Source organism: Bos grunniens, chromosome 27, assembly GCF_055505025.1.
Source record: "Bos grunniens cultivar Pamir isolate PY7600 chromosome 27, Bosgru_T2T1.0, whole genome shotgun sequence".
NCBI lineage: Eukaryota > Metazoa > Chordata > Mammalia > Artiodactyla > Bovidae > Bos > Bos grunniens.
The window spans coordinates 28,190,575-28,213,876 of NC_141191.1; the positions used below are offsets into that span (position 1 = coordinate 28,190,575).

At 40.6% G+C, this 23,302-nt stretch overlaps 1 protein-coding gene and 1 long non-coding RNA gene across 41 annotated transcripts in view; one reads left to right on the top strand and one right to left on the bottom strand.

The window, feature by feature from the left end:
- RBPMS (RNA binding protein, mRNA processing factor) overlaps positions 1 to 23,302 on the top strand; it is a 253,392-nt gene that overhangs the window by 71,686 nt on the left and 158,404 nt on the right. The window lies entirely within an intron of this gene.
- LOC147343697 (uncharacterized) lies at positions 6,986 to 12,238 on the bottom strand. The gene is made up of 2 exons (XR_015156447.1): positions 12,014 to 12,238; positions 6,986 to 7,611 (listed from the first exon to the last, which is right to left on the bottom strand). It is a non-coding gene; the product is annotated as an uncharacterized LOC147343697 (long non-coding RNA).

The window sequence follows — 23,302 nt, forward strand, 5'->3', positions numbered from 1 at the left end:
CCCCATAGAACAATTATGTTAGTCTCTGACTTAGCACCCTGAATATGCTACCTAGTAGTTTTACTTCTATCCTTTCATGAATATCTCCATATATTTATTTGGATCTCAGACTCACTTGCTTGTTAAAGACAGTTCATTCAACAAATACCGTGAATAAATCAGTGAATAAGGCTAAGATAAGAGCCTTACCTTTGTGGGGACATTAAATTCTAGCAGAACTTAGGTGACTTTTTAACTTTTTAAATTAATTTTTATTGAATATAGTTGCATTAAAATGTTTTTACTGAACAGCAAGGTGAATCAGCTATTCGTATACATATAGTTTTGGATTTCCTTCGTAGGTGGACTTATTAAATACATATATATTTTACTGCTATTCTTTTAGATTTCCACCTGACCACAATATATCACAGTGTAGATTCTCAGTAAACATTACTTGATAATTATTGCATTGAAATTTTCTTAACTTAAAAATTGACCCCCCCTTCATAAAAAAAAGAGAAAAAAAAATTGAATGAGGCCACTTAATCCTCTCTGAACGGCATAGGTTGCTGTCTTATTTCCTACTGGCATGGTAATCACAGCTTCAGAGGTGATTCCTGAAGGTGAGAGGATGGGTGTGAAGTGTCCCCTTGGAGACTAGAAACCAGCTTGCAGAGGATGAGTCTCTCCTCCTCTACGCAATGTCTTGAGTCCAGACCCTCGCCGCCGTTGTCTTATTTTGCTGGGCTGTTGGAGTCTGAAGTCTTCGTTATTCTAAGGACTGGAATCTGGGGGAGAGAGAGGAGGGCGGGCGGAGTCTATTCTCCACTTACTGTCAAGAGTTGAGAAGCTTTCCTCCTCCTTCCTGTTCATGAGGAGGAAAGCGTTTACTCAGTTCCTGATAAAGCTGAGGCTTGTCAGGCCCTGAGCAAGGCGCCCAAGAAGGGCTGCCAGGCCAGGCTGGGAGTGGGGTTTGGCGGGGAATGGATGCATGCACGTGTGTGGCTGAGCCCCTTGGCTGTCCACAGGAAACTCACAGCATTGTTGTGTTTTGTTTCTTTGGCTGTGCCTGGTTGTAATTGTGGCATATGGGATCGAGTTCCCTGACCAAGGTTCGAAGCCGGGTCCCCTGCATCCGGAGCTCAGAGTCTTAACCACTGGACCAGGGAAGTCCCTCACAACATTATTAATCAGCTCTTCTTCAATTGAAAATAAAAAGTTTTTTTTTTAAAAAAAAACCTGCCAGCTCCTCATGCAATGCACCTTAATTACCTGTGAGGTCAGGTGTCTGGCTTGCCCAGCCTCTTTTGGAAATGGTGGTAGAATGGCTAGCTATCCCAGAGCCCTGTGAGGATTCAAGAGTTAACATTTGTAGAGGCCTCTGGAAATGTTAAGTGCCTGGTGTTCTTATCTCCTTTCTGGGCATAGTTGCCTTATAAGGCTGTCCACTGGGCCGAGGGACCTCTGCTGGGGAGCTGGGCCAGCCCGTGAGGCTGGATGACTGGCAGGCTGTGAAGTTTTCCCAGAATGGGCTCCGATTTCTTATTTTAATACTGGTGATACCACTTTTTTTTTTTCCCTAATTGTTAGTGTCAGCCTCACAAACACTTTACCCTCAGCTTTATTGCGTCTATTTTTAGCCCCTGATCATCTCGGTGATTCTTTCCCCGTGAAAACCAAGTATAGTAAAATCCATTTGAACAAAATAACCCAGTCAAAGGTTTTAAATTTTCTGTTTTTGGAAAGGAAGACGACTAATCCTAAGACGTATTTTAAAGTAAATGAATTCCTTTTTTTTCTTTTTTTTAAAGCTGTATTTAAAAAAAGTAATAGCAGCTATGACTTTCCCATAGCGCTCCTAAAATAATCGATGAAAATGCACAGATATTCAATCTAGAGGACTATGAACTTTTGTTCATTTTTCTTTTGTGAAACAGGCTGCTTTTCAAATAGCAGTATGTAAACATGGAAACTTAGTGTTTGAGAGCCGGTTTTAAAGGTCTTCCTTCTTACTCTGGCCATTTACTCTTGACATGTCTATTTATGCTTATCAGAACTTTTTGGAGCTTGGCGGCACCCAGGAAGTGCTTTTGTTCAACACCCTCTTCCGAGCAGTGAGTCAGCTAAAGCCCAAGGTTGGGTCTGGAGCCCATTCTGTTTGTAAGACTGTGCTATTCAGATTGACCCTGTGTCTCTTTCTGGGTCCCTTGATGTCAAGCAGAATGACCCCTATATTTTGAGTTGGTTAATTTATAAAGTAGAGGGGATGATAGCTACTCTCAGCCTACTCCAGGAAAGGTGCTATCAAGGTGAATAAATAGTCCAAAATGTTGTGTTGGGATCTAGAGACAGGGAGTAGAAGGTTAGAATATTATTTCTTAGATCCTTATTGATCTCTAAAAGTATTGAAACCTTGGTTCAAACCTGGCTTCCTTTTTTTTTTTAATTGAAAGTATCATGAGAACGACAGGTATTGTGGGGAACTTCCCTGGTGATCCAGTAGTTAAGACTCTGAGCTTTCTATGCATGGGTTTGATCCCTCGTCAGGGAACTAAAATCCTACATGCTGCATGGCGTGGACAAAAAAAAAAAGAAAAGAAAAATTAAAAAGCTAATTAAAAAAGAACAACAGATACTGAGTCATTGGTAATTATACCGGCTTACTAGGTTACCATCATTTTCATTAATGATACACTTCTGCTTGCCAGGGCAGTACCTTGTGAGTAAACCTAAGTCCTATTTAGAGGCAATGAGCAAATATTTTTGGTGAGCCTTGTCCCTCCTGTATCTGTGTGAATGTTTATAGGCAATCTTGTTTATAAGAAATGGTGCAGAGTTGGGGAACTTTGGCCTTCGTAGTGGTGGGAAGTGGGACACAGTAGGCTGGGTCTGTTGCTGGTTAGCTCATTTGATGAGAACAGTGTGCTCATGACCCCGAGGTCAGTGGACCATCTGTGCGTAGGCCAGCCAGCTCTGCTCTGCTGGGATTCCAGGAGGCTGGGCCATGTGTGTCACTGGTCACGAAGCTGGAGCAGATAGATCACCAGACCCAGAGAACGAATTCAAAACACATGCCCTAAGGACAGAAGACTGTTTGTGGCTCTTGAATTTATGAGTCTATCATAACAGTTAGACATTTTACACAGTTTTCAGAGGAATAACAAAATACATCACTCTCAAGGATCCTAGGAAAAAACAGAAGAGCATAAGGAAGGAAATAAAACAAATCATTATCCCACTAGTGGCAGATTTTATGTTTTGGGTTTTTCTCATTCTTGACACTATCCTTGGGTTTCATGATGCCGTGGACTTTCGCCCTCCTCCCTCCCCCGCCGCTTTAACCTCACTCCTTTTCATCTGTTCTCCTTGGTTTGGTTCTTAAGTGGTAGTATCCCTTAGCCCTCCGTTCTGTCTTCATTTCCCATTATCCTACTCTTCCATGGATGATGTCCTTATGCCGGACTTCTCTCCTCAGTTCGATTCAAATATCTGAGCGTCCACACCACCTCCAGTTGAATGGCTCCCATACACCTTAAACGTACCATGACCAGTAGCTGACTTCAGTATCCACACCCCCATGAACCTGCTCCCCTGTATTCTGCATCTGAGCCACCTTTACCTGGGTGCCCACTTCTTCCTCCTCCCTCCCTGTCTGTCCGGCAGCCCAACAGTTCATCCTCCCATGGGTCTCTCATGTGTGTTGACTTCTCTCCATCTTCCCTGCTGCTATCAGGAGGCCCACTGTCAAAGCTTTCTGCAGTCTGTGCCAGCTTTTGAAACACCTTTCTGTCTCTAGTGCTGCCTCGCCACTGTCCTTGATCTTTAGGACAGCCAGGGTTACCTTTCAGAAATTGGAAATATGCTCTACTATTCTGCTTAAAACCTTTGGCCACATCCTTTCACTAGGTAGCCTCATCTGTGACCCCGTCTCCTGCAGATTCTGCTTTTAATCATACTGAACTTCACTGACTTCTCTAGTAGTACACCGCCTCATTCATTTATTCAGGAAGCATTTTTATTGAATATCTACCATCGCAGATGCTGTTATAGGTTCTGGCAACATGCTCCAAGGAGAATGAGGGAAGGGGTCAGGATACACCTGGGGGAGGGCTCCCCTGAATGGCTGTAAGAGCTCCGTTTTTAGGAAAAACCTGGGCCAGAACCGTGCAGTTCACTGCTTTCTGTGTTAGACGGCAGTGCTTGTGATGCACGAGGCACACTCAGCTTGCATTTCTGCAGGACCTTGAAGGATGACTCCTTGCAAGGACTAGATGAGAAGCACATTGTACAGACGAAGGGACATCTGATTTCTTCATCAAGAATTAAGTGTCTGAGGTTTGGCAGTGTGGTTTTGTGTTAGTTTTATACTTAAAATGCGTTTGGATAGGGCTGAATTTTCATTTAATACAGTAATTCCTTTTTGTAACATTCCAAGTCATGTTACATTGCAATGTGGGATTTTCCGAGTTGGGAAATTGCTGTGGAGCCAGGATAGTGGTGTTTCTGGATATACTAGTGACTTAGGAATTGAAAGAGTTGCACATATAGTAGCCATGTCCCCTGCTTCGGCTTGGGTTTGTTTCGCGTCATCCTGGACAAATAAACTAAACAAAATGATAAAGGGTAGAAAAGGGCCTGCATTAGTGGAGTCAGTGTTTGTGTAAATGTTAATCCTTAGGAAATAACAGTGTTCTTCAGGCCTATAGATGCATCCTTTGACCCTCATTCTACTGCCTCCACGTTTCTTCATATATGTTTTCCTTTTTGGGGGAGAAGCTTGTGTGTCAAAAGGACAGATACATCTTTTTGCCTAATCTCAGAATACAGTAAAACCTTTTGATAGTGTTTGTGATCTCTGAAAAGTTTGTTAAAATGTTCAGATGATTCACTTTCATATGGAAACAGAGCAGAATAGATCACATTGATTGGGTACTTAATGTTTGCAATCATTGGATGCATTCTGATTTTCTTTCTCACTGTCTCCACTTCCCAGGGACTTTTCCTACCCAGTGCCAGAGAACTGATACTAATCAGTGACTGAAATCAACATGGAGACTCCTCAGAAAACCTGTTGTTCATAAACTTTTAGAGAGCTGCAAAGGTCCATAAATACGATGGCGCCTCATTTTTCCATTGTTAATATAATGTACAAAGTAATAAGACGTGATTTTTGTATGTCAAAATACAGAAGTACATGCAGCAAAAAAATGTAATTTCTCCCTCAACCTCCCACCGTATCCTGTACCAAAAATGTAATCACAGTTAATGATATAACATTCATCTTTCTTTGCACTTAGATGCAGATAAAAATGTCTTCTTACATGCAGTACATTATGATTTGGTCCCTCTTTTTAACTTAACAATAAATCTTAGATCTTGTGTATCAGAATGTATAGCCTTACCTCATTCTTTTAAATAGTTATATAGAATCTGTTGTATGGATGTACACTAATATATTTTAGTACTTCCTGCTGACATTCAAGTTATTTTTCAATACTTTTGCCATTACTAATGCTATTGTAGGAAGCATCTTTTATGCATACATCTTTGGACAGGAATGTGCTGGTATTTCTAACAGTAATAGAGTTGCATTTTATGCATTTAACTTATTAGAACTCAACCATAATATGCTCTTATGTAATTAAAGATGTAAAATTTTATTTTGCCTATATGTTCTTTATGATATATGTACATCAGTAAATAAGTTTATATTATGTATATTTTGCATATTCAAATTAGTAGGTTACAAACACTTGGACAACTTAAAGGATATTTAAGGATTAAAACAATTTTTTTTTTTTTAAACCATATGTCATTTTAAAATTTACTCTTTGACTCTGGAACATGAGTATAATGTAAAGATTCCTAGAATTGGATTTTCTGGATGAAAAGGTTATATGCATTTAATTTTTTGATAATACTGAATTTGCCTCTAAAAAGACTCATTAATATGCAATTCCATCTAGTGTTCATTTTTTCACCTCCTTTTTAACATCAGATGTTATCTTTCTTTGCAGTCTTTGGCTGGGAAAAAGGCATTTCATCACTTTAATTTGTATTGTCATTAATGAAGTTGAACATTTTCATATGTTCACTGGTTTTCTGCTTTTAAACAACTTGGTTAGTAGTCCTCTCTTATCCAAGGTTTTGCTTCTGTGGTTTGTTACTCACAGTCAACTGTAGACCCAACATATTAAATGGAAAATTCCCGAAATAACTCATGAGTTTTAAATTTCATTCTCTTTTGAGTAGTGTGATGAAGTCTTGTGCCATCCCGCTCTGTCCCATCCAGAGTGTGAATCATCCGTTGTCCAGTGTACCCATCTTGGGCATGCTCCCACCAGTTAGGATGGGAAGAAACACATATAGACTGTGGGTTTCAGGCGTCCTCTCGAGTCTTAGAATAAACAAAATGGTGGCTCAGACAGTAAAGAATCAGCCTGCCATGAAGGAGACCTGGGTTTGATCCCTGGTTCAGGAAGATCCCCTGGACAAGGAAATGGCAGCCCACTCCAGTATTCTTGCTTGGGAAATCCTATGGACAGAGGAGCCTGGGATCACAAAGAGTCAGACACGACTGAGCGACTAACACTTTCACTGTATTTATATTCTTTATTTTTCTATTATTGATTTCTAGGCTCTCTTTATTATAAACATTGTTTATGTACTTTCTAAAGTATTTTGGAAATATTTCACCTAGTTTTTTGCTTGTCTTTTAAGAATAGGTCAAGGTGTGATGGTTTGCCTAGAAAATCCAGAATTATCAATTGAAAAGGAAAAAAACCTAGAATAATAAAACTTCGGTAAGGTGGCCAAACAGGATAAGCACAAAATCACAAGGCTTTTTTTGTTTTTGTTTTTAACCTACCAGCGTAGGAAAGCAGTATTAAATAATTAAAATTTTTAAGAGATACATTTTTGGCACCAGTAAAACAAACTTGAAAGAACAACCTGAAGAATATTGTAAAGAACATAAAAGACCCGAATAAATGGAGACAGAAACTATATTCCTGGATGTATATTGTAATGTTGCCAGTTTCCTCCAGATTAATTTATAAATTAAATTCCAATAAAAATTTGAAAGTAATTTTAAAAGAATTTGACAAACTAGTTCCAAAGTTCAGTTGGACTTAAAGATGTAAAGACAGCCAAGAAAATTTTGAAAAAGAAGAACTATGAAGGGGGACTTTCCTCACCAGATAGCGAAATCCATTTCAAAAAAAATTTTTTTTAAAAATTTTTCTATAGTGCAGCATTTGAAACAGACAAATCACTAATTGAGGACAGTGAAGTCCAGAGAGGTGAAATGAGCAGCTGAAGGTCATAGAGCTCGAGAAGGTCATTTTTCATGAAGTAGAAAAATATTTCTCAGTTTTTGAACGGATGGCATGCCATTCTAACTTTGAGCAAAACTCCATTTGGGGATTTCTGGTTTCATCATCTGAAAGAGTATTTTAGTGTGCATTTAGAGAATCAACTTGCAGAACATTCACAAAGCTTGAATAGAGTTTAGAAAAGATGCTTGTATGCGTCAGCCAGGCTCACATGTTTTTTGTGTTGTGTTTCCTGGTGGAGGTGACTCAGTAGTTCAGAGGTGCAGGGCTGGAAGGTGAGAGTCCTGGGGTGTATCTAGGAATAGGAAGTAGGAATAGTTTAGAAATTTGAAATCAGTTGACAGGTTGGTTAGTATTTTCTTGATATTGAGTCAAAAGTTTCAAATATTGATCTGTCGCAAGTCATGAGAATGGCCAATTTTATTTCCCATTGATTTCCCCCTTATGCTTTAAATGTGTGCTGTGCTGTAAAAATGTGCATGGATGGGAAAGGAGTGTGGAGAATTTGTAGTGACTTGTATGAAAATTTGGCTTTTTTTTTTGGACTGTGGCTGGTCAGCTGCAGAATGTTCTGTTTAAGGAACTGATAGCATCTTGGGTGGAGCTAGGAGCAGAATCATGTCTAATCACATACTTACCAACTTCCTGGCACTAAGAAAATTATCACCAGGCAGCAGCTACCGGGCTCATGTAACTTTAGTTCTGGACAGGCACATCTGAACTAAATCATTTTTGAAGTAAAATTTTTTTGAGCAAATGTAGGCATTACTTGGCTTCCTCTTTCTCGTGATGTTTTCTTGCATCCGCTATGGTGTTTTTATCATTGGTGTGTGCACATATGTCCTTCCCATTAAAAAATGCGTTAAATTACAAATGTCATATCTGAGTACTATATTAGTATTCTTAAATTTGAAAGTACAGTATCACATAGATGATTCTTTAGAAGATTTCTGTGCTAATCTATGTATCTACTATTGCAGTGCCCTCAGGTCGCTTGTGGGCTAGGTGGAAAGTATTAAATGGAGGTTGAAAGTGTTGAAAATGTTAGTTGCTCAGTCGTGTCCAACTCTGCAACCCCATGGACTGTAGCCCCCCAGGCTCCTCTGTCCGTGGAATTCTGTAGTCAAGAATACTGGAGTGGGTTGCCATGCCCTCCTCCAGGGGATCTTCCTGACCCAGAGATCAAACCCACGTTTCATGCATTATAGGCAGATTCTTTACTGTCTGAGCCAAACGGAGGTTAGAAAAAAATTAATTGCTGTAATAGATAAAAATAATCGCTGGGCAGGGTATTGAGGAAAGCTTGTTAGAAGCAGTAGCGTTTGGGCAGGGATGTGTTGGATTGTCTACTGTTACTTTATACACAAACCTGGGCTTTGTTTAGGGATGAGAGAGTTCCATGGCACTTCCTTTTGTAGGAACTTAATGTACAAGAGAAACCCAGATGTGTCTTTCTGAACAAAGTTAGACATACGAGGGTAGATTTTGAAATCCTTCTACTTGGGCTCATTGCCATTATGTTCTCTTATGTAGCCTAACACACAAGAAGTTGCAGAACAAATATGTAAAAAAATTAAAAAATAAAAAATCCCCTTCTTAAAATGGAAAGATCCTATTCTTCATGGTATTGAATGGATGTGTGTTCATTTTCAGTTAGTATTTGTCTACTCTTCATGCTAGAGAAACTCATTAAACAGGAATCTTCCTGTCTGCAGTAAGTGCCTTTCCAATTTAGTTTGTTTTGAAGAGGTCATGTGTCCATTGATCCCCACAATCTAAAGTAGGGCTGAGGGGGACTTCCCTCATGGTCCAGTGGTTAAGATTTTCTTCCCATGCCAGGGGGCTGTGAGTTTGATCCCTGGTTGCGGAGGCTTAGCTGCCATATGCCTGCTGGCCAAGAAACCAAACCATAAAACAAAAGTAATATTGTAACAACTTTGTAAAGACTTTAAAAAATGGTCCGTATTAAAAAAATATTAAAAAAAAAAAAAAAAGCAACGGAAAGCAGGGTTGAGAAGCAGGACATGGCCCAAAGACCTTGGAGCAGCTGAAATGGGTATATATTACAGAGTCCACACCCTCCTCCTTCATGCTGTGTTCATAGCAGAGCTGTTCAACCTCACTTTTGGCCTCTTTGCTCTTGAATAGCATCGCCATGGGATTAGCTATCTGGTGTCCCTACCTAGCCCTCCAGCTTTCTGCCCACCAGTGTCTTAACAGGGCTTTTAAAATTCTTACCCGGACTAGAGATCCAGACGCTCAGACATCTGTACCGCGTGCCCCTTATCTCTTTGTTCCGTGTTTCCGTCACCTTGCGGGTATTTATAGGTCACCAGTTCTGCTTTTGTTGGAAGCCCTGGTGGCAGGGCTTGGCACTTCTTTCCTCTTTGTGTACGTGGGGTCTGATTGCCCAGCTACCTTGGAGGGAGAGTGAGGAAGGGTCTAGAAAGAGAAGCCTGGAGTCTGGGTTAGACTCTGACTCCTTGTTCTCCAGGGTGGGTGGAGCTCCAAGGGCCCAGGGAAAATCCATTGCTTGGGAAAACGGCCACTTCCCTTCCATTTCTTCTTTATGGCCTTTCCCTCTTTTTCTTCTCCTTTTAGTTCTTCACCTCTGCTTCTATCTCAGACGCACTGGCGCTCATCGGGACCCAAGAATCTGCAGAGGCGATCGGGTGGAGGGGAGTGGAAACTTGCTGAAAGAATAAGATTTAACTTTTCCCTGAGCAGACTCAGGGATCAGTTGAGAAGAAAGTTTTCGGGATGGTGGAGAGTTTTACTCAGGGTCTGCGTTCAGAAAATTTAGATGACCTTTCAACTTCTTCAGAGTGCCTACATTGTCACACCAGTGCGCGTTTTGAATCCCATTCTCCTCTGCTGGCATTGTCAGCTAATAGCTATGTTACTTTGGGCAAGTTACTTGATTTCTCTGAGGCTGTGTCTTCCTGTGTAAATTGCCAACCACAAAATATACCACATAGGGGGCTGCATATGGGCTTCCCTGGTGACTCAGAGGGTAAAGAGTCTGCCTGCAATGAGGGAGACATGGGTTTGATCCCTGGGTCGGGAAGATACCCTAGAGAAGGGAATGACAACCCACTCCAGTATTCTTACCTGGAGAATTCCATGGACAGAGGAGCCTGGTGGGTCGTGGTCCATGGAGTCCCAAAGAATCTGATATGACTGAGCAAGTGACACAGGGTTGCATACGGATTATAGCAATAGTAATAGAGAGTATGCCTCCTTGGATTGTAAATATGTGTTCTACAAGTACAGAGTTACCATTATTATTACTAATTTTATTATTTATTTGGAAGGGAGTCATCATGGAGAAATGGATGAGGACAGGTTATGGAGAAATCAGCCAATAAGCTTGGTTTTTGTGACGTACAACATTTAATTATAAATCGCGTACTTCAGGGGACTTTCCTGATGGCCCAGGGGCTAAGACTCCATGCTCCCAGTGTAGGGGCCTGAGTTTGATCCCTGGTCAGGGTGGATTCCGCATACCCCAGCAGAGACCTGGCACAGGCGAAGAAAGAAATACTAAACGCGTTGTTTATTTTTTTATTTTTTATTTTATTTATTTATTTTTTTGAGGTTTAGCCTTCACACTTTTTTTTTTTGAGGTTTAGCTAAATGCGTTTTTTAAAGAAAATAAAATCACTTGAGGTGCAATTATGTTGGCTTCATGACTAGGTTCATAATCTGTTTTGCCTGCTAGCTAGGTGAGCTTTAACCTTTCTAAAATGATAGTTTCTTCATCTGTTTTTAAGAAAATGATAATATGTACTTCATGGAACTGTAAAGTAACCTTGTATGTAAAACATGTGGCAGAGTGTCTGACTCAGAGCTTGACCTAAAGGATCTTATTTTTAACTCTTAAAAAACTTTAAGGTAAAAGACCAGTAAATTCTACAGTTAAATTATATCAGTATACTCTCTGTTCCTGGAAACATGGCTGTTTCCAAAATTTTTGACACTCCTGCTTTATTTTCCCGGAGAAAATATACATACTCAACAATAGCATGAGCCCATTATTAAGGAACACTATTCCATAAAACCTTTTTTAAGTTTTTTGGCCATATCATGTGGCAGTGTAATCTCATTTTCCGGACCAAGGATCGAACCCATGTCCTGTGCATTGAAAGCATGGAGTCTCAACCATAGGACCACCGGGGAAGTCCCTACACTGCTCCATTATCACTTGCGTAGAAATTTGTCTTCCTTCAAAAGTTAAGCCTAGCTTTTCAGTGTATTGCAGTGGATATAAGCATGAATACTACTCTCAGCTTTCTATGCTCCCATGATATAAAGATATATATGTAGAATAAATTTTTTTTTTTTTTTTTTTTTTACCACCAGCGTCTAGCATAGTGAATAACGTGTGGTAGTAGCTCAGTAAATGTCTCTTTAATTTGGTTTGATTTTCTGATTTTTAAATGTTTTTCTTCTTAAAAATATTTTTTGTTTCATGGAGAGTTACATTTTTTGCACTTGTAGTGGTTATCTTGGTGTTTTGTTTCACACTGAACAGGAGGCATATTACCCTGGATATTGGCATGTTACTGAACATGACTTTTTCCTTCTCAGTTTTGTTGAAACAGCTCTTTTCTTTAACCAAGGAATTTTGGTGAGATTTCGCGTATTTGTCAAACACTAGCTTCCAAACACTGTTCTAAACATTTTACGAGCCTTACCTTACTGACTTCTCACAACAATCCTATGAGAAGTTAAAACCATGGTCCCCATTTCATACTTGGAGAAAGCACAGAGAGGGCAGGTAACTTGCCGGAGCTCACACAGCTCTGCGATCAGGCTGGCAGTGAACGTGGACCACCGCTCTGCCGTTTGCTGCTGGGCGTGCTGCATGCTCAAAAGCTCGTCTCTGTGTCCTTCATGAAAAGTTGCTTCTAATCCCTTGGCTTTGTGCAGCAAAGAAATAGAACAGAAATAGAAAAGATGCTGACAACAGAGGAATTGTGATATGTTGCAATGCTGGTGATGTGATGTAAGATGTGATCCTGATGACATGCTGGGTTAGCAGTGTTCACATTCCACTAGGGGACCCAGTCGCCAATCTGCATATAAGCTTTCTTGTGTTCAGACTTTTGGTGATTATTATTCCTCAGAGGGCAGTCATCCTTTTAATCTTGTGGTAGAAAATTAAGAGCGAGTCTCACTGAGGTATGGTTTATTTTTAAGTTTTCTTTTAAATATTAGTTTCGAGAAGTTAATTAAGTACCCAGCCTGTGAATCCAGCGTCTTGGATTTCCTCCGTGTCTTCTCCGTTTAGAGGGCAGGTTTTCTTAGGAGAGTTAGATTACAAATTGGTGAGTTTATGCCTTATCAGTAAATCAGGAACATTTGGGGTCCTGAATAGGTGGCCGGCTTGCATAATATGACCTGAGTAAAGTTAGGCAAACATAACTATCTCAGATCTTAAAGGCCTTTTGAACAGAGCCTTAAGCTAACTAACGTGTTTCTCAGCTTTTCAAGTAAAGCTCAAGAGGCACAGATACTTTCTCATTTTGCTTGCACTGATTTTTTTTTTTTTTTAAACATAATGTCTTAGGGTTGCTCCCGGTGTTATACGTTACGGGGAGGTCTGGTCTGCTTGAAAGCAGTGATTGTTGGTTTGAGGGGTCATTCATCCCTTTGAGAATCTGGTGAAACTGTGGGTATTCTCCCTAGAAAATGCACACACAGTTTTGTTCCTAACCCCGTAAGGGTCACAGACCTAGACTTTAGAGTTTATGGAAATCCATCATGGGGGCCAGTCACCTTCCCCTTCTGTGTGCCATCTTCTGCCTGCCTGGCTCTAAAAATTTCAGCTAACTGGTTGGTTTATCACACTTACATTCTTGCTTGCACCCCAGGACTGTTTGACTCTGGGGAAGTGTTACCTCAGAAGGGAAGAAAAGATATTCCTTTAAACTCCACCAGATATTACCCTTGTAGGACAGGGCTCCCCAACCTCCAGGATCTAATGCCTGATGATTGGCGATGGAGCTGATGTAATAATAATAGTAGAAATAAAGTGCACAACAAATATAATGCACTCGAATCATCCCAGAACCATCCCCCTACCCTGATTCATGGAGAAACTGTCTTCCAGAAAAGTGGTCCCTGGAGCCGATAAGGTTGGGGACCATTGCTGTAGGAGACAGCTGTCAGTGGGCCCTTTCCTAGCCACCATTAGTCAGGTAGGATGAGGCAGAAAGGGGTCCAGTGAGCGAGCCTGGAAACTCCCTGTCCCTGGCCTGCCTTCTCTCCCCTCCTGCCCCACTGGATTCCGTGGGTTCGCTCACCTTTATGTACCTTGGCACATGCTGTTCTCCGCCTGGAATGCCCTTCCATTCTTCCTGCTCCCCAGGAATGTGTGCTCATCTTTCAATACCCAGCTCAAATGAAAGCCTGGCTGAACTCCCAGGCAGCCTCTCTTCTCTCTCATTGCTGTGTTGCCACAGCAATGTTTAAAGGCCTGGGTTACAGCGCACGTACTGTGTTGTAATTATTTCTTAAAAGTCTGGCAGGCTCCACCACCTGTAAACCAAGCGCTTGTCTTAATTATCTTGATCCTTTCAAACGGCGTCAGATGCTTGGTAGGTTTGCCGTCCAGCGTTTATAGACAGGTAGGCTGTGGGGTCAGGAAGGCAGAGTGCAGATTCTGCCTTCACGACCTTGTGAGGAAATGACTTCTCTCTGCCTGTTTCCTCATCTGTAGGCTTCTGGGGGCAGGTGGATGCCTGTTCTGTCTGGCACATGGTACACTAGTCAGCAAGTGCTAACCATCATGATTAATCATAATGTTAAGCAGTTATATTATTGAGTGAAAAACTCTTAAGTAATCCAGCTGTAATTGGAGATAACATTGTTTAAAGAAATTTAGTCAATGCTGTACTGTCCAACCAATCTAGCATTTATAAGGCACCCCAAGAGGCTTGGTAAGACACCCTATACTTTGAGCCTACTGTCCATCTCCATATTAGTATTAACTGTGATCTATGTGAGGGCTTTAAAACAGTTAGAAGTAGGTACGTACTGTGGGAGACTTAAAAGAAAAAACATGTGGTTACCAGAGAGAAGGGGCAGGGGAGATAGATGGGGAGTTTGGAACTGACATGTATACATTTATCACATTTAAAATAGATAACCAACCAGGACCTACTGTGTATAGCACAGGGGACTCAGCTCGGTATTCTCAAATAAGCGAAATGGGAAAAGACTTTGAAAAAGAATGGGTATTTCTGTGGATATAACTGAATCACTTTGCTGTACACCTGTAGCTAACATACCACTATTAAGTAGCCATGCTGCTGCTGCTACTGCTAAGTCGCTTCAGTCGTGTCCGACTCTGTGCAACCCCATAGATGGCAGCCCACCAGGCCCCGCTGTCCCTGGGATTCTCCAGGCAAGAACACTGGAGTGGGTTGCCATTTCCTTCTCCAATGCATGAAAGTATGAAGTGAAAGTGTAGTCGCTCTGTCGTGTCTGACTCTTCGAGACCCCATGGACTGCAGCCTACCAGACTCCTCTGTCCATGGGATTCTCCAGGCAAGAGTACTGGAGTGGGGTGCCATTGCCTTCTCCAATTAAGTAGCCATACTCCAATATAAAATAAAAAATTAAAAAAAAAACAAGTACTATGGGAATATAAGACTTTCTTTTCTTTCCCTAAACAAAAAACGCACACAGTTTTAAGGTGTAGTTTAAATGTGTTCACAACCTTGTGTTTTTTACATCACTTTCAGAGCATTGCTAGTGATCTTTGGGAAATGCAACAGGTCACCGCCATGTGTAGCCCCACCAGTAACATTCGGCCCTGTGGGAATCCCTAAGAAACACGTAATCACAAAAGCATTTGCTTCTGCTTCTAAGACAAGTCAAAGGTGGTGAGAAGAAAACATCTTCGAAGTTTTTTCCTGTGTGTGTTTTGTTTGTAGGCAAGCTAGAGACATCCTGCTAAAGTCATAAATGTCATAATCCTGTTTTAGAACTGGAAGGAGCATCGCTGGTGCAGCCTTTTCTCCTTTTTCACATAAGGAAAGCAAGGTCCAGAGAGTGGCTTGATTGGCTTTGTAACATTGGGTCTGAAGGTGGGATGGTTCTGTGTCGCCGGTCCTCCTGTGAGTCACGTGGATGGCTGTGTGACGTGCTCGGGGTGAGAGGGCGCTGGAGAGCCCATGATCTCTATGCAGGACGAGAGAATCTGACTTCCAGCACGCAGCTTGCTTCTAGAAAGCCTTCCTGGACTCCCCAGGCAGTATCTCCTTTATGCTTGCAAAACTAAATTATGTCTAAATTAAAAGCTGTGAAATCCAGACCTCCTGGAAGGGTATTTACTTTTCCCTTTTAAAAAAAGTAAAACAATTCAGCTAATGACAGTGTTGGAAGCCTTAACTGCATCATTCAGTGACCAATATCTATGTCCCCCAATTTTTGTAGGGAAATACAAAAAGTCTATAATCTTATTTTTCAGTCAAAGTTTAATCAATTATAGTAGGTCTCAATACATCCTTATCCAGTTTTTTTTGGGGGGGGTAGGGAGTCCTTAGGTCACCCAGCAAGAGATCCCTTTTGTCAGTTTCTTTATTTTTAATTGGAGGATAATTGCTTTACAGTGCTGCATTGGTTTCTGCCGTACAACATGGCGAATCAGTCACATACACACATACACACACACATACCCTCCTTGAGCCTTCCTCCCCCCTTTCATCAGCTTCTTGCTTCTCTCTTTCATGTTTTGGCTTCTTGATGTCTACATAGTTTATAAGCTCAGCAGCCCAATAAATGGTACTATTATCTCCAGATTTCCATGCTTAAAAAAAAAAAGGTATATACTTGGTATTGTCTCCTTTTTCAAAGTGTGGGTCAATTTGTGAATTTAAAAAATTTTTTACATGAAAGAAGGGAAGGAGAAAGTGCTCTAGAAGTAGTGGTTTATAAATTAAATTCCTGAACCCTAGTAACTTGATTCACAGAAGGTTCCTTTTGTTGTAACTGTATGGTTATATAATCTACACTTAGCAAATTTTGAAAGTGTGAAATCTCACAATTCCTTTTGCCACTCTTGGTAGCACAGGAGAGAACCATACTACTTGTTCTAAACTTGTAGTATTTCTCTAAGAAACAACAAGTTGCATGTCTTGATTCTTTGCTTCATGTGGAATCAGGATATTTGAAGGGTGAAAGCAGAGAAGAGACTTCATCATGCATATCCCTGAAATGTACTTTTTGGACACGTTTTTTGGAATCATTATAATAAGAGCCAATCTTCTAGTGAGTTGTTGAATAACTTTGATCCATTCCTCCACTGTATGTTATAAAGTAAATAGCATATCAAAGAACAGAAATGCAATAACGAGAGCATTTAAAAAATTAATGGTATTGAAGTATTATATGGAGAAACCAGTGTTTTGAGTTTCTGGTAGCAATCTCAGTTACTGATTGGAAAAAGTGGCATAATCATGCAATAATCCTTTTATATGTGTTTGAGAGTTTATGGGTAGCTTTGAGAGACATGTACTAACACTCTTTATTATTTTTTATGGGATACTGGGCTTTTTTATTTAATTGGACGATAATTGCTTTACAATGTTCTGTTGGTTTCTACCGTATGACAATGCAAAGCCCCGATAAGATACATATATCCATTCCCTCTTGAGTAATAATTCCTTATGTAGTAGTTTGTCCTAAAGGGCAAAATTTTAGCTTCTTGCTTCCTCTTCATTTACTTTTCTTGAGCTATGGATGAACATGCTGTGCATTTTTTTGAAAACCCATCTCTTAAATTTACTTACTCCGGTAAGATGTATTAAGTGTCTCCCATGTACTCGGCACTGTACAAACTGCTGAAACTTAGACAAAAACAAGGCCATTTTCTCAGTGAAGGTGATGAGAAGTGAAGCAGGTGACAATGTAGGAGGATAAGTAATTACATGTGGGTATGATGTACTATATGGTTTTAAAATGAAAAAGGCCTACTCCATTCACTCTCTTCTCTTTAGTTGAATTAGAGTGCTTATCAGTATATGAATGACTGATCATACAGTTCTTTTGTCAAGAAGACACTTTTAAAGGCTTCCTTGGTGGCTCAGTGGTAAAGAATCCACCTGTCAACACAGGTTCAATCCCTGGTCCTGCGGGGTCCCACATGCTGCAGGGCAGCTAAGCCATGCGCCCCAGCTATTGAGCCTGTGCTCTAGAGCCCAGGAGCCACAACAGGAGAAGCCCCCGCATTTAGAGGCTCCCGTGCCGCAGCTACTGGAGAAGGCAATGGCACCCCACTCCAGTGCTCTTGCCTGGAAAATCCCTTGGATGGAGGAGCCTGGTGGGCTGTAGTCCATGGGGTCGCTAAGAGTCGGACACGACTGAGTGAGTTCACTTTCACTTTTCACTTTCCTGCATTGGAGAAGGAAATGGCAACCCACTCCAGTGTTCTTGCCTGGAGAATCCCAGGGACTGGGGAGCCTGGCGGGCTGCCGTCTCTGGCGTCGCACAGAGTCGGACACGTCTGAAGCGACTTAGCAGCAGCAGTGCCGCAACTACAGAAAAGCCTTCGAAGCAACGAAGACCCAGTATAGCCAAAAATAATAAAAAAGGAAAAGACTTAAAATTTTTGGTTCAACCTCTCAAAGATCACTTTTCTTTAGAACCAATCTTTAATTTGACTTATTATCTGATAGTTGTTTTAAGTGACCCTTTGGTCGAAAAGTTATGATTTTCCATCCCTTTGATGAGATGTCTGGAGTCTTTGGTTAGAAGGAAAATTGCAGTCAGGTCAGCAACTCTGCATCTCATTTGCATTATTTATTTATTCTTTTACGAAAGGCGTCTTACACCAGGACCTCTGATCTGGCACTGACAGGTACGGACCTCAGAGGTGCTTGTGACTTCTTTTGATGTTCCTTGACGATGTTGGTGCCGAGGGCTACTTAAATCCTCCTTGGAGTGATTTTTTATCCCTTGAGGACTATTGCCTTAACTTAATGTCTCTTACCTGTTTTGCCTTCCTGTCAACCAAGCCACTTTCTTTGTTCCTTTGGCTGCAGTGACTATCTCCATGAAGGTAGTTATTTTAAAAGCAGACGACAATATTAAAATCAGATAGACTTCATTAAATATAGCATGAGAGTATGGTATGCCTATTAGTCATATGGCTAATAGTTTTAATAGTAGCTACTGTAATAAGACGAAGTACAGCTTCTTGGCTCATTCGTAACTTTGGTAGTTTCAATTATTTGTTACTATTTATGGCTTTATTCTTGATAGAACAAGGCAAGGAATAAGTAAATGGGAAAATATCCTTACACAGTTGCTTTCTATCTGGCTATATTGCAATGTAGGAAAACAACAAAAGCAAAACTCTTGAGCTTGGACATTCCATTGACTCAAGAAAAATCACCCAAGCTCTGAAGACAGCTTTTATTTGGAGAGCTAGACTTTCTGAGTTTTTCTGTGTGGAATGTTCAATAGAAATCCAATGCAAGCTTCTGCTCCTCTAAAATGATGATGACTTTTGCCTAAGAATAGACCCTTCTTTCAGTATAGAAACCAGATAAGCTGTCCGACAGTGATCCAAACAGCTAGCAGCCTCACCCCCACCCCACCCCCAAACTTGAATAACAACACAGCAATATAATTTTACCGTTTAAAACTTGGCTGACCCAAACATGAACTTTCAAAGAAAACAAGAGTCATTACTAAAAGAGATTCCATTTCTTTCCGGGGCCTAATTTAAGATGACTTTCCAGAACTTTGAAAAAACTTATTCTTCCAATGGCCACTTAATTGTGAAACAAAATAAACACCCGCAAAGGAGGCAAAAGAGAAAGTTCTCTTATGTTTGGATTTTAAAATTATCCTTTTTTGCCGGGTGAGCTTTTTCTTTCTAGGGTTGTCATCCGTTGTTTGGAATGATTTATCAGGTTCCATCCGAAGATTATACTCTTCTGTGAATTTTAAGGGTGATGATTTATAAGTAACTCTTAGTAAGACTTCATTTCTCAAAATTCTGCCCTGTTAAGCTTCTCATAATACCGCTCTAATCTGTGTGCCCTGGGTTATTCAGAACCAGTGAGTGATGGTGTTAGGAGTCTTAAGCCTAGTGGGCCTGGCTTCTAATCCCTTGCTTGTTTTAGTAGACCATACTGCTTTTCATTGGGTATGCCTTTCTGAACATTTGGAAACTTCCTAGAGAACTGAAGAATTCCATGGACAGAGGAACCTGGTGGGCTACAGTCCATGGGGTCGCAAAGAGTCGGACTTAACTAAGCGACTAACACTTTCATTTTTCTTTCACTTGTGAGAATTGAAGCAGCTTTGAGGAACTGAAAGGCAGCAAAGTGGCACAGTCAGAGTGGACAAGCTTTGAAGTCAGGCTGGGGTTTAAATCCAGACTCTGCATTTTGAGACATTGTCTTTGGGTAGAATGGGTCTCTTTGGCCTCATCGTTCTTTAATTTGCTGGAGCAGGGTCATTGGGATGATGGCATGATTGTATGTATAGGATCGAATCAACTAAAATGCAGTAGGAGTTTATGACACGATAGCTGTTTTTACCATAACTGATTCATTATTATAGTTGTCGACTGGACCTAGAACTCCTGTGTTCTGAATTTTGCCATTGTGCACGTAAGACTTGTCTTTGTACCTGTGTTGTCTAAGTGGTGATGACTTCCAAGTGTGAGTTCTTCAAGATTCATGAGCAGTCATGAATCTCAGGTGGTCCTAAACCAATGCAGTGACTTCCATGAGGTGATTGAACCTGTATTTTATTTATGATTTGAAAAGAAAAAGTGGAAAAACTGTTCAGAATCCTTCATTGTCAAGTCATTTTACTTTTCTAAGCAGTAAAATGAGGGAAGTGCATTAGATGGTCTCTAAGTTACCTTCTAAGTCTGAAATTCTGTGGTTGGCGTTAGACCCAGTAATAGAATCCTGGGAACTTTTAATTTCCAAAGCTTGTAGAAAATTAGGTGTATCAAGGATTATTACATGAGCGTTGGAGGTAAGGGAGTTACGGTCGGTGGTCTTTTGTGTCCACAAGAACAGAAAAAGGAAAAAATCTGATTCTAGCAGATTCTCAAAAATAGTAAGTACCCACTCATCTCTCTCTCTCTCTCTCTCTCTCTCTCTCTCTCACACACACACACACACACACACACACTCTATTACATGATTTAGTTATCCAAGTGTAAGTTTTTTTTCAATTTGTGAGCAGTTTATGGAATTTCATTTAACCAGCTACTAAGGTCACTTGTGGAACTGGGAAAGGAAGACCTGTACATCCTTAAGTAATTTATAATCTTAAGCAATGCTGAACTGTATAAAATGACAAAGATTCTAGAACATGTTTCTAAGGGACAGATGTTCAAAGAAGACACATATCCATATGATCCAAGTGGTTCCTAACTCCTTGGATGCCAAGGTAGAACCCATACCCTCTGGTCACCTTTTTAGGTGTATTACTTTTTTTAAATTAATTTTTTATTGAAGTGTAATTGATCTGCGATATTCTGTTACCTTCAGGTATATAGCACAGTGACTGTTTTATATATATATATGTGTGTGTGTGTGAATGTGTATACATATTTATTTACGTACATATACTTTTCCAGATTCTGTTCCCGTGTAGTTTATTACAAAATACTGAATGCAATTCCCTGTGCTAGACAGTAGGTCCTTGTTGTTCATCTGTTATACATATAGTAGTGTGTATTGGAGAAGGCAATGGCACCCCACTCCAGTACTCTTGCCTGGAAAATCCCATGGATGGAGGAGCCTGGTAGGCTGCAGTCCATGGGGTCGCTAAGAGTCGGACACGACTGAGCGACTTCAGTTTGACTTTTCACTTTCACGCATTGGAGAAGGAAATGGTAACCCACTCCAGTGTTCTTGCCTGGAGAATCCCAGGGACGGGGGAGCCTGGTGGGCCGCCGTCTATGGGGTCGCACAGAGTCGGACACAACTGAAGCGACTTAGCAGTAGCAGCAGTGTGTATATATTACTCCCAAATTCCTAGTTTATCCACCTCCCCCACCCTTCCCTTATGGTAACCATAAGTTTGTTTTCTGTGTCTGTGAGTCTGTTTTGTAAATAGGTTCCTTTGTATAATTTTTGAGAGTCCACGTATAAGTGATACCATAGGATATTTTTTTTTCCGCTTTGCTTCACTTATAGATCCATTCATGTTTCTGCAAATGGCATCATTTCATTCTTTTTTTCATGGCTGAGTAGTATTCGTTGTGGGTATGTACCACATCTTCTTTGTCTGTTCCTCCATTGATGGGCATTTGGGTTGCTTCTGTGTCTTGGGTGTTGTAAATAGTGCTTCAGTGAACATTGGGGTGTATGTATCTTTTTGAATTACGGTTTTCTCTGGTTATAAGGTGCATTGCATTCTGATTTAGTTCTTTCATAAATTTCATATATTTTTGTAATTCAGTAGTAATACTTTATGGTACAAAGTCTTAAGCTCTAACTTAGAATTCTGTTCATGTCAATAATCCTTATAGGGCAGAGTAGTATGCTGGGTGATAATACACAGAAAACCGTGAAAGCTTAAAGAGATAGCAGCCTGTGAGGATGTGTGCACAGTCTTTCTGTGTGCATGGTCATGGGGTGATGAATTACGAAGACTGTTATCAGAAATGATCTTGAAGTGGTTTCAAAGGTAAGCTGGTGACTGGGAGAAAAAGAAACAATTTTTGGTTAGATTATTTAAATCAGTTATATACTGATGCAAGATGGAAAAATTTGGAATATGGATAAATACAGGAAAAGAACCATTTCTGACATCTCCTTAAGTCCTTATTTGGAATTTGTTTCCAATAATTATCCCCCTTTTTCATTTGAAGAAAATATCTGTTCATAGTAAAACAGACTAACTTGGAGAATAGAAAGCTTCTGGCCCCAGAAACTGTTTAGAGGTTCAGAAAAGTAATGACTCCAGGCTTTTCATTTTTCTGAATCCTTTAAACGTTTCCTACTGCCAGGAGCTTTCTGGTCTTCAAGGTATTCCATTTTTACTATAGACACTTCCGGTGGTTCTACACACCTGGAACTGTGACTTCCATGCTTGATGCTATTCCTGCCTAGTTGGATGGTGACATAGTTAACCTACTCCTTGTATAGGGGCTTCCCAGGTGGCACCAGTGGTAAAGAATCTGCTGCCAGTGTAGGAGACACAAAGAGATGTGGATTTGATACTTGGGTCAGGAAGATCCCCTGGAGGAGGAAATGGCAATTCAATCCAGTATTCTTGCCTGGAAAATGCCATGGACAGAGGACCCTGGTGAGCTACAGTCCATGGAGTCACAGGGTTGGACACGACTGAACGTGCATGTGCATTTGGTTGAACAGGGCAGTTCTAAAAGTATTTTAAATGTGCTCTCAAGTTTCTCCCAAGCCCTTGTATTTTTCCCTTTAGGATAAACATATCTACTTTGATCAACCATTTTTATGTGCCATGGTTTCCGGTTCCTTTCCTGACCGGATTACACTTCTGGGAAGTCTTCAGATGGGGTTCTGTGCTCTGAGCACAGCCCTTCTATTCAAGATAGGTTGACACCATTTTCATTCTTTTGTCTAACGACATTACTGTCACTTAGGACTACCCTGGTTTTTCTCGGCACGTATCGGCCTGTTTTGCTTTTTTCCCCAAGACTGGGGCGTGTGGTTTGTCGCAGCTTGCCGGTGCCCTTATATTTTTTCATGCAGTTTTGGTTTGCCTGTGTATTTGTTCTCAAAAGAGAGTTGGATTCATTGTGTTGAATTCATATGATTGGATTTTGTACTAGCAGAGATCCTTGTTCATGGGATTTCATGTTTCTTGAACATTCGCATAAGAACAATTTGAAGTGAATAAGTCATGAACCTTTGTATGTTTATATTCCTCGTCATGATATGTGTAGCAATTTGACCTTAAGTTGTTGGGATTATAGGTCAAACGTTAAAATTGATCTTATCAAAGCCTGCCATTTGGAT